The 12,082-nt window shown below is 56.0% G+C and overlaps 1 protein-coding gene across 1 annotated transcript in view; it reads right to left on the bottom strand.

Moving 5' to 3' along the window:
- The window catches only part of DNAH1 (dynein axonemal heavy chain 1), a 90,478-nt gene extending 81,661 nt beyond the window's left edge, over window positions 1–8,817 (bottom strand). The window contains exons 1-2 of the mRNA XM_044934281.2: window positions 8,586–8,817; window positions 7,694–7,862 (exon numbers count right to left, since the gene is read on the bottom strand). The gene's annotated coding sequence lies outside the window, so the exon portion shown is untranslated. The remainder of the gene's footprint in view (window positions 1–7,693; window positions 7,863–8,585) is intronic.
- Window positions 8,818–12,082: the final 3,265 nt, after the last annotated feature.

Genomic DNA, 12,082 nt, shown 5'->3' on the forward strand with positions numbered 1-12,082 from the left:
CGTCAGGTAGCGCTAGTGGTAAAGAACCTGCCTGCCAGTGCAGGACGCGGGCTTGATCCCTGGGTCAGGAATATCCCCGGGAGGAGGGCATGGCAACCCACTCCACTGTTCTTGCCTGGAGAATCCCAAGGACAAACGAGCCTGGCAGGCTACAATCCATAGGGTCACAAAGAGTCGGACATGACTGAAGCAACTTAGCATGCACACGCTGAGTCAGTAACTCAGACTTTGCACTGATGTCTGCTTCCTCTGTCCAGAACATCTCTCTCCACCAACTCCTATGCCTGGCCAACTGTTACTGATCCTTCAAGACCCAATGCTGATAAAACCTTTCCTGAGCCTGAACAATGGTTTACTTTGCTTTTCTTGTTGGCATTCACACAATAGATACTTGGTGACCAGAAAGAAGGAAAGAGAGTGAGGGGGATTTAAAGCAAGAATAGCCACAGCTTTTCGAGGGGACAGAGACCCCCAAAGCCCTGTTTTGGGCAGCCTGGCTCCTCAGTAAGGCTAGGGCTAGGCTGTGTACCCCACTCTAGTTTGTGGAGAGGCACCTGCTTCTCCTCTTTTGCCTGCCACTTCCTGCACTGGGTACAGCTTTCCAAAAAGCTGCAGTACCCATCCTGTTGCCAGGGCAACATCAGCCCATGGTGGGACGTCAGGGATGACAGGGGCAGAGCACTAATCCTGGAAAGTTGCCAAGCAACGCAGCGGGTTGGTGACATCATAGGGGACACGGTTTCTGGACAGATGGACAAGCCACTGCAGAAAGGGTCCACTCTCAGGAGATCTAGCTCACAAAGTCACTCACCCTCTACTACACAATGGTTTTGGCTGTATCCCTCAACTGGAGGTGGGCTTGAGTGAGGGGAGCAGGGAGTGATGCTTTCCCCAGCAGCCCTGCCAGCTCCACCTTGCCCCTCTGCAGGGGTGGGCAGTGGATGTAACAGCCCCCTTCCTCGGCAGGGGACTGTGGGTCAGTCCCTGCCCTCCTGGGTCTCAGGTGCCTACCCTCAAATGCCATCTTCTCCAGTGGCACGGCCTGGGTTCAGCCTTTGATCTTCCTGCCCTGTCCTAGAAGCCATCGTGTCCACTCGTTCCTTGGGAGAGAAGCAAGGAGCTGAGCCATGATCCCATCCTGGGCTCCTGCCCTTTTTGTGGTGGGAGGGCAGGCTTTCACCCTATTCTATGGGTTTGAAGGGAAGCCAGCCTTGCTCTTGTTGAAATGGGGAGAAGCTGGGTTCCTGAAAGAGTTACGGGGTGGGGCTTGGGCAGACAGGTTGCTTAGGGCACCCTGGCCCAAGCCCATGCCTTTGGGCCAGGGGTTTGAGGAGCATGGCCCACCTGGGCGCCCCCCTCCCCTGTGCTTCCTGCTGGCAGTACTGAGGCCAGGAGGAATGCTTCAGTAGCTGCAGAGATGAAAGCCTTGTGTGAATGGGCAGCAGAATGGGCCCTTCACATGGCCAACCAGCCAGAACAGAGGGCGACAGGCACTCAGACAGGGTGCCTGGGGCTACCCGCTCTCCACCTGCCCCCAGCTGACCTCTTGTACCCCAGGATCTCTCTCTGGTTTGCTTGGCCAGGAGCTCTGAGCTGATGCCAAGAGAAACCAAGTCACAGGCATGGAGGGAATCAGAGAGATGGCTCAGCTTCATCCCAGGCCTCCCCCCTCTGCCACTGGCCAGCTGGCCTCGGCAGCTCTCACCAGCATTTTCTCTGATGAATAAAAATGAAGACAAATTAATTCTCCTTTCATCCACACGGTCAGCCTGACAGACAATACCTTGAAAGCCCAGAGCTCAGGGAGGAGGAGTGGAAAGGAGTTCTGGGTGGGGGGCTGGAGGAGTGAGGACCACTTGGTCATGAATGCTCAGTTCCCAGTCCAAAGCCACTCCCACCTATATTCATGTGGAGCTTCCCAGACACAATCTCCTTCTTTGGGTTTTTCTATCACCTTCCATCTCATCTCAGGCTACACCTCCTGTGGAAGCCCTCCCTGGTTGCCACAGAACACACTCACATTCCCCTCAGGGCACCAAAGCCAGTACCACTCAGTAGGCAACCATGCAATGGTCACTGCTGTATCCCCCAACTGAAAGGTAGTCTTGCATGGTGGGGACCAGGGGTGCTGCTTCTCCCAGCAGTCCTGCCAGCTCCATCACTCCTGGAAGGACCCACAGGAAATGACTAGGAGACAGAGCCATCCACGTCAGGCCATCACCCTGAAGATGCCCGCTGACAGCTACCCAGCTGCATGTGACTGCACTTCACATCCTCTTCCCCAGTCTACCTCCCCACTCTGGCCTGCAATTCCAGACCATGCCAGTGAACCGGGTCCAGGGTGCTGATGTCTGCTCACCAGGAGCGGCAGCCAGAAGAGGTTCCCGCCAGCCCCTAAATACCTGGGCCAAAGCTCCAGGTGACAAGCCCCGGGACAATGATATATTTCACAGGACATTTCCGTGGGGCCTGAGGAGCTGCAGAGAGCTGTTCATCATAATTAGGTTCTGAGTGCCTCTGATTTCCCCTTGGCCCCAAGCAGCTCACTGAGCATCAGCAGAAAGACCTCTTGGTAGAGTAGCTGGCCTCAACCATCTCAGTCCTGTGACCCACCAGGTACCCCCACCCCTCCTGGGAACCTGAGTTTGCAGAGTTGGGGACCTGACTACCATTGTGACCTTTTGCCCACCTCTAGAAAGGTCTACGAATAGGGCAGGAGGCCTGGTTTCTGCCACCAATTCACTGGGCAAGTCTCTTCTCTTGCCAGGCCTTCGTTTTTCCATCTGCACAGCGGGGAACACAAACCTTGTTCAGCTCTGCACCTTGGCCTCCTGTACAGAATGGTGTGAGGGACACCGGGACTGTTACCCTAACCCAAATACCTCTTTTCTTGGCAAAGGCTTTGCTCTTTCCAGACCTCTGAGAGGAAGTGTGTAAGAAACTCTGACAGTCAGAGCAGCACTATTTACAACAGCCAAAACATGGAGACAACCTAAACGTCATTGACACATGAACGGATAAAGAAAATATAGTATATATACACAATGGAATACTACTCGGCCATGAAAAGAACAAAATAATGCCAGTTACAGCAACATGGATGGACCTGGAGATTATCACACTGAGTCAGAGAGATAAATAACATATGACATCCCTTACATGTGGAATCTAAAATAGGGCACGAATGAACCTATCTATAAAACAGAAATAGACTCAGACATAGAGAACAGACTTGTTGCCAAGCAAGTGGAGGGTTAGGGAAGGAAGGACTGGGCGTGTGGGATCAGCAGAGAAAAACTACTATATATAGGAGGATAAACAACAAGACCCTGCTATATAGCATAGGGAACTATATTCAATATCTTGGGCAAAAACCATACTGAAAAAGAATGTCTGTATATGTATAAGTGAGTCACTTTGCTGTACAGTAGAAATTGGCATGACATTGCCAATCAACTAGACTTCAATTATAAAAATTTAAAAACAGAAAGAAACTCCGACAGGTCAGCAAAGATAGTTTGTTCAAGAGAGGGAGTTCCTCATTATCAGAGAGGTAGGGCCAGTTAGTGGCGATGGCCCAGGGGTGTTCAAACAGCCAGGGTGGCAGCTGCAGCGGGCAGTCTCCTTGGCAACCTGCTCCCATGCTGCAGGTCCGCAAACAAGGTGGCAAGAGGAGAGGGGCCTCAGCCTAGGTCAGAGCAGAGTCGGATGGGAGCCTGGGGCTGTCCTGCAGTGTGTAGGGTGACAGGGGCCACAAGCCAAACACCAGTGACCGGGGGCCTCGCCTTCCCTCTCCAGGAAGGAGGTGGACACCCTCCAGAGCTCCCCACTCCACCCATCCCCTTGACCCTCTTCTATCCCACCTTCCAGTTGGGGAGGGGACATGAGAGTGCCAGATATCAATAGTTCCCAGCATCTCAGTGTCCCTACCTGAACTGTTTGAATCACCAGGCACCTGCCAGGCCATCCTCTGGCAGTATTCCCCCTCCCTGTGGGAGGGGTCCCTGCCCCAGTGTCCACTTTCCCTGATCCTCTTGACCTGCCACTCAAGAAGCTGGCACTGATAGGTCCCCTTCCCAGTACCCTGTACCCATGAGGGGCCGCTGGGAAATATCATCTCCACCTCTAAACAGTGGCTCTCAAGTGTGCAGGAGGCCTTCAGGTCTCCACATGGTCTAACAGAGGTGACCCCACATGGCCCCCTTCTTTCTTCTCTCTCCAACTCTGCCATCCAACCCTGAGCCAGCTCTGGGGGCATCCTGGCCTCAGATCTCCTTCCAAGCAGAAGGAACTTACCCTTGGAGGCCCTGAGGGTGGGAACAGTTGCTTCCATTTTACAGATGAGCAGACTGAGGCCCTGGAATGGAGGCCTTGTCATGGACACACATGCTACTGGTCAGGAAGAGTTGGCTTGGCAGTGGGACCCTCGGCCCTGGCCCAGGGCCCACCCTGCTACCCCTTCCTGGTTCCATGGCCCCTCTTGTCTGGCCCGCAGAGCAGGCAGCTGGGCTCGGGAATGGGCAGGGAGTGCCTTGGGGAGGGCGCCTGGGCTGGGGAGCAGGTGTGGTGGGGGGGCAGCAGGTGCAGGATAATGGGGCCACCGGGGAGGCCGGGGGAGCAGGTGCCACCGTGGGGGGTGAGGTTGCCATTGTTCAGGCAGCTCTGGTGGGCCCCGTGCAGGAGCGGCATCCCTGTGAGCCCCTGGGCCACCCTGGCTCATGCTCGGAGGTCGTCCAGATGCCTGGGCACAGGCAGAGAGCCAAGCCCCTCCCCTGGGTCTCAGCAACCCGCCAGGTTGCCATGACAACAAGTACTTTCATCCTTGTCCCTTTGTCTGGTCACGGTCCAGCTTTTGTGACCAAGCCATAATCAGGAGGTGGAGAGAAAGGGGCCTTACCTCCGGACACACTCAGCTGGGGTAGAACTGTGAACCCGAGACAGAGGGACTGGGGGGCAGGTTAAAGCGGAAAGACTGGGCTTTGCCAGCCATCGACCCTTGGAGCCTCCTCTCCTGGCTGCTCACCACACCCTGAGAGCTGGATCTGTGGGCCTGGGAGTGACCTGGACCCCAGGCTCTTCTATCCTCTCTCTCTGCCTCATCTTCCTATCTAGGAATGGACCACTCCCCTCCCTTGGTGCACCATGGCTCTGGGAAGCAAGAGCATGGCTGAACCAGTTGGATAACTTCCCTGTACAACTGAGGAAAATGAGACACAGAGCCAAGCTGGGCCTTGGCCTGGATCACACCACAGAGAGCAAAAGGAAGAGCCAGGACCTCAAGCCATTAAGTCTCAAGGCCCAAATGGCAAGCCACCCCCACTGTCATCTCTTTTCCTGACACCTCAGTGGGCAGGAGCCTAGCCACCAGGGTTGGGGGCAGGCTATGGTGGCCCAGACCCCACTATCTGTGTGACCGTGAGCAAGCCTCTTTTCCTCCTGGAACCCGAGTCTGTAAATCTAGGGGTGTCGAGAGTAATGGGGAGCCCATCCCCCCAAAGCTGGGGTGAGAATGAAGCAAGGCTCACTCTGCATAAAGCCAGCTCCACGCCAACCCCACAAACACCACACATCCTCCATGCCCAGCATCACTCCCTACCCAGAGGACTTGACATCCCCATGTCTCCACTCTGGGCCTTTGCACCAGTGGTCCCTCCCCTGTGGAGCTGTCTCCCCTCACACAGGAATCTGGAAGTCCCTGGTCACTGAGAGAGAATGTACGTGTGTGTGCTCAGCTGTGTTCAACTCTTTGTAACCCCATGAACTGTAACCCGCCAGGCTCCTCTGTCCATGGGATCCTCCAGACAAGAATACCGGAGTCTGCTGCCATTCCCTTCTCGGATCACTGCCTAAATCTACAGGAATCCCCCAGAGGCAAGTTCTGATGTTCAACAGGGGAAGCCCTGAGCAGAAGCAGAGCGTGTTCCTGGGATGCAAACTCAGCTCTGGGGATGGGGTGGCACAGAAGGAGGGGAGTGGGGTGGCTTACAGACTGGGCTCTAGCACCTTTTGTCCTTCCTTCCTCGGCTGGCTCTTCTGATCTTTGAGGGGAGCTAGGAATTCCTGCAAGCCCCCTGCCCCAGGCTCACCACCGCAGTTTCATGGGAGGAGTCTGGGCATCTCAATAATGATCAGCACAACCTTGAAGGTTTGGAGTGAGCTTCTGTAGGGTCTGCCAGTTTTCATGGGATCTGGGGCTCTCTCTGCAGGCCTCTTTGGCTCAGGACAGACCACCCCCTACCAGGGCAGCCTCACACACAGACAGGGTCTGGTGATGTGACCCAAAGACAGCTCCAAGCAGACACCTCAGTCAGGGTGGGTCTGCATCCCCTCTTCTCAGCCACCACTGGTCCCCCTGAATGAGATTTGAGGAGTAGAGGGCCACAGGAAAGGGGCCCAGGCTCTCCTGCAGCTGGAGTGGAGTGAACACTGAGCAGAGAACCGATTCGAAACACCAGGGACCCAGCCCCACATATCAACACAGCCCGGCCATCTCAAGAAAATGTTACTTCCTCTTCCCATGAACATCTTTCTCTGGGATTAGCTCGGCATCTGTGCTGGATGTGAGGGGGCAGCAGCAGGGCCTGTTTCCTGAGGCCACTGGAGGGGTGCTGGGGCCTGGGCTGAGGCTGCAGCACCGGCAGCCCACCCCCACAGAAGGACGGTGTCCACCATGGTTATTCACTGTTGCTCTGGGTTAGGAAGCTGTTACTGAGAAACTTGTGTTATGAGGTTTAAACATCATGTCACTTAATCCTCACACCAGCCCTGGAAGATGGTGTCTATCATTGTTTCCCCTTTTATAGGTAGGGACACCAAAGCTCAGAGATGTTAAGCTTACAAGAGGGGATCAGCAGACCCACCTGAGAGGTTGGGGAGGGGAGAAGGGCACAACTGAGGCCACTGTTAGCTAGAACAGTGCAAAATACAGATTTGGGCTCAGAATAAAGCATTTTGTATAATGGCCTGAGCCAAGGGACCAGGCTATCTACGTGGCAAGGAACATGCGTCGTGAGGCAAGGAGAAGCTGGAGGGGGTACCTCATTCAGGCATCAGGATGGAAACAGTCCTGCCCAAAGCGCCTGGGACCTTAAGGTGTCCATCCCAGCCTCACCCCAGCCCTGGAGGGCAGAGAGAAGGCAGCACCTCTCAGTCAGGGGGCAAAGGATGGAGGGGCACACACTGCCCAGAACCAACGCCCTGTTGCCTCATCTCCAGGAATAGCTTCCACTATCCAAAGTATGCTTTAGAGGGAAGTTTCAGTGGACCAGGGACAAGGTACAAGGGAGACTGGGAGTGAACACTCCAAATTTTGCATCCCAGGTCACTTGCTTTGTCCCAGCCCCGCACGGTGGGGACGATTCAGAGCTCAGGCCCACGCCCAGTTCCCCTCCCTAGGGAACTGACAGCTGTTCTTCCCCTCTGCCACCAAACCCCAGCAGTTCTACTCCTAAACACCCTCCAAACCAACACCCCCTCCAGATCCATAGCCACGGCCCTGGCCTCCTCCTCCCTGGCCTGCTCACCACCAGCTGGCATTACCAGTTCCTCCTACCCAGCAGCCCTGCTTAGACCCCTCCACGGCCCTTCCTTCTCCCCACGTGGCACCACGTGCTGCCCTCTGGCCAGAGGGAGGCTCTTTGATTTCCTGGTACACATGAGGTACCTGCCCGCTTGTCACCTGGATCATACTCACTGCAGCTCAGGCATGTTTCCTCCCAGATCTAGGTTAAGCATCCCTGTGCTCCTATAGCCATGACAGAACCATGCAGCCATGGCCATTAACATGTCTGCCTCAGGAGCTCCCTGGCGATCCAGTGGTTAGGAGTCAGCGCATTTACTCCCAAGAGCCTGGTGTTCAATCCCTGTTCGGGGAACAAAAGATTCCACAAACCACAAGATGAGGCCAGATATATACATATAACATATATATATATATATATAATGTCTGCCTTCTCAGAGAGACCAAAGGCGCTATGGGCAGGGTCAGCTGTCTGGCTCAGCCCCGTGTCCCTAGTCCCAGCCCTGTTGCCTGGCACAGAGGAGATGCGCAGTGACTGACAGCCAAGTGGATGAATGAGAATGTGGTCAAGGCTGGGAGGGCTGGTGTCCCAGCTGAGCTCGGCTGGGCATAGAAGCCACAGCAGGAAGTGGGCTTGAGGAAGACTTCCAGGATGGGAGACTGACTGAGCCAGCAGGTCCTCTGCAGAGGCCCCTGGACCTGTGCGGCCCCTCTCCTGCCTTGAACTGCAAAGAGGTGTCATCTCTTAACAGTCACACATCTGCCAGAAAGGGGCAGGAACTGGGGCCTCCAGCCAAAGGGAGAAGGTGATTTAGGTGGATTCCTAGAGATCTCATACACTACCTTTGAATCATGTGTTCGCTTCCAGCAAAGCCATTTAACAGTCTCCTGGGGACCACCATGGGTGTGAGGGAATTCAAAGGTCCAGCCATGGGCCCCCCTCCCTGTTCGGCTGGAGGGCAGATGCCCATTGGTGGCTTTGTACAACCCCAACCCCCAGCCCCGACCCCTGTGCAGAGAACCAGCAAGTCTGAGAGGGCAGGAGGTGTCCCTGGACTTGGCTGACCTTGAAGCGACTGCTGTCTGCGGGTGGCCCCAGGCCAGCCCTCTGCTGCGCACACTCCTCCTGGCTCAGTGGCCGCCTCCTGAACTCCCTGGCGGGCTTCCAGGCCCCGGAGGAAGCCACCGCCTTTGCCACCACCGTTACCGCTGCCACCTCTGCTGCTGTGCAAGTGCAATTACAGCAAACGGCCGCTGCCTCACTTGAGCCTCACCATCCACACCTGGAACTAATTAACTTAATTAGGCCTTAATGAGCTACACTGGTCGGAAGGCCTATTTTTACTTAATTATCCCCTAATGCGCTTGGCATGGAGGAGCGAGGGATCAGGAGCATGGCTTTGGCGGTGGCAGCCACCTCCTCTCCCTGCAGAAGGGACACCCAGGAGTGAACCCCAAAGAGCTGAAAGTCTGGGAGTGGAGGCGAGGCAGGGGCCACACCCGAGGAAACAAGTGCCCCAGCCCCGGCACCATCACTGTGGCTGCCCGGCCTCAGCTGGGGCTGAAGCCACCCAGACCCTCCTCAGCCCTAGCACATTGCCCTTTGCCATCTGCTGCATCGCGCCTGCACCACATGGTTCTCATTTTCTGACCCCCCACTAGAGTACAGGTTCCGTGAGGGCACAGATTTCGTGTCTTGGTCCCTACTGAATTCCCAGCCTAGAACAGCACGTGCCTGGCACACAGCAGGGACTTTCTGTTGAATGCACGTTGAGGGAATGCCTTGACGAATGGCCAAAGGCCTCGAGCTCCCCGGAGCCCACCCATACACCTCACGCCTGAGGACAACATCCCCACACCTACCCTGGCCTCCCACTGTTCACACTGGCCCTGCCACCTGAAGTCCATCTCCCACCTAACCCCAGGCCCTGCAGGAGCCTTGTCTCCTGACCAGGTGGGGGTAGGGCTGTTGGAACTTGGCTCTTCCTGGCACTTATCTCTGCCTACCCTTTGGGGGATGCTCCTTGGGGCTGGGTCTGTCTGAACCCTGAGGCCATGGGCCCCTGGAGGTGGTGGCTTCATCTCTGCCTGCCCATTGCTTTTCCATTTAACCCCAGTAGCCTGGCCCAAGGGGGCTGGCCCACAGTCAGCCATCAGAGGACAGTCGGCCTCACCTTGATCCTATGGCTCTAGACCCAGCAAGGGGCTTAGATGAGAGCCGAGTCCAGTCAGCTGCAGTACTGCCTGTAAGACAGGCCGCTCCACTGAGCGGGGAGGTCTGGGATGGCCCCCAGAGCCCAGGCCTCCCGGACAGGATTCCCCAGTTCAGAAGGGCAAGGTGCCCAGTCTGGGGCAATTGGAACTACCAGTCAGAGCTGTCTCCCCAGGGGTCCAGGACCCCAGGGCAGGGTATGGGTGGAACAGAAAGGGGAGGGACAAAATAATTTGGAGGGAAGGAAGACAGATGTCATGTTCCTTGTGTCCCAGCTTCCTGGGGACTCTGGATAGTCCCAGGATGTGTGAGATCATAGACTCCTGCTTCACAAAGGGAAACTGAGGTCTGAGAGACAGCACCCGCCCAGGTGACCCGGCCGGGAAGGGAGTCGAGTTGCTGGGACCTGATTTAGGTTCCCACAGCCCTCAGCCCTGCCATCGGACAATGGTGGCACTGACTGCCACCTGCCCTCACTTCCCTGCCCTCCCCAACCCCGCCCAGGAAAGCCACGGATGGTTTCTGGAAGGTCAGCACCTGCCTCCTGGCCTTATGGAAGGCAGGGGGTGGGGAGGGCAGCAGCAACTGAGGGAGCAGAACTGGGGGCCCTCGGTGGTTTCCTGCCTCCTCCTAGGGAAAGGCGCCAGGGGGCAGGGGACCTCCCTGAAACTGAGGGTGAGCTGCCAGTGCTTGAGGGGTGTCTGGAAACGCTGGGGCTGCCTCCTGAGTCAGCACTGCCATGACTGGCTTGAACACTTCCCTGGCCCCAAGCTTCAGTATACCCACGAGTCCAACAAGGATAGTAGGAATCCACCCAGGCCTTCCAGTCTGTGACCTCAAAGAACCACCATAAGGGCCCAAGAGGCCAGTGGCTCCTGTGGGCAGGGAAATCCTGGAGAGAGAGGAGACAGTTTGATGATGGTACTCTTTCAGACAGAGACCCTGGGGACAGAGTTCTAGACTGCCCAGGCCCCCTCACTTCAGCTGTCCCAGCCTAGCCAGAGCCCGGCTGTCGGGGGGTAGTGGGGGAAATGACAGAGTCCATCTGTGATGGGAGAGGCTTGATCAGGGATGTCATCAGCCCTGGAAACTGCCTTTCTGCTCCCACCGACTCTCCTGTCCTTGCCTGGCTGTCGGCTGCTGGCAGTCACCCCACACACACGCAGCGGCCGCTGCCCGCCTCCCTCCCAAGCAGCGGCAGCTGCTGTGGTCTCCATGCTGGAACCAAAATTGAATGAGCATTTTCACAATGTCGCCTCCCGCTGACGGCTCCTAATTGCATGTTGAAGCCATGCAATGGAGCCCAACTCACACTAATTATGTCATTACCCTAATTAAGTAAATACTGTATGTGCTAATTGGCTGAAATCTCTTCAGTGGGGGATGGGCAGGGGGAGAGGAAGCCCGTGTCCCCTGGGCTTTCACACGGATGCACTGGGGCTAACAGATTCAGGGTGGGGGGGCACTCCCACCTCGGTTTGGCAGATCCTGCCATCACCCAAGTAGGATTCAGTGAGGACCCTCGGCTATGGCCCAGGACAAGCTTGCCCATGCTCCAGGAGAGGTGGCAGAAGGTGCTGGACAGGTGGTCAGAGACCCAGGCTGAAGGCCTAACTTTGCCCTGACAGACTGGTGGTCGTGAACAACCTTCTACCTCTCTTCAGTGGGTCCTCTTGCCCACCTCCCACCTCAGGCAGCCCAGAACCTATGGAACCTCAGACATTAGGGCACAGGGGCATCAGAGGGACTTAATGTCCAGGAAGGATTAACCAAGCCACTGTCTTCCAAATATATGGGTTATCAGTTATATGCCCAGCCCGGGGCAACAGGAGAGATAACAGCTGATGACTAAGCAAAGCCCTAGGCTCTGGGGACAATACCAGTGTGAGCCAGCAAAAGGAATAAACAGGGCTGGCAGGTGAGGTGGAAGACATTCTGAAGAAATCTGAAAGCTTCCGGGAGGAAGAGGACTTCACCTATGAGAGAGAGGAAATCGGGACCTCAGAGCTCAGATCATCTTTCAAGGTGTGTTTTTTGTTTTTCTTTTTTTAATGTCAAACTTGTTAATCGTAACTTTCAGGGGAGGGTTGTAAGGGAGAAAAGCACAGCCATCCAGAGGGGGGCTCCCAAATGGGATGCCAACCCACTTGGGGACACAGGAGGAATGCCAGCCCCATGTCAGGGACAGTTGCATCAGCCCCAGTATGACCAGAGCCTTCACCCTGCCTTCTTTAAGCTCATCACCGTGGATTCACCCTCAAGTGAGGGCCCCCATCCCTCCCCTGTCTCTCACGAGGCTGCGGGGAGGGTCTCCAAGGCCATATCAGCTGGATCTTCTTAGGCCCTGCAGA

This window comes from Bubalus bubalis, chromosome 21, assembly GCF_019923935.1.
Source record: "Bubalus bubalis isolate 160015118507 breed Murrah chromosome 21, NDDB_SH_1, whole genome shotgun sequence".
Classification (NCBI taxonomy): Eukaryota; Metazoa; Chordata; class Mammalia; order Artiodactyla; family Bovidae; genus Bubalus; species Bubalus bubalis.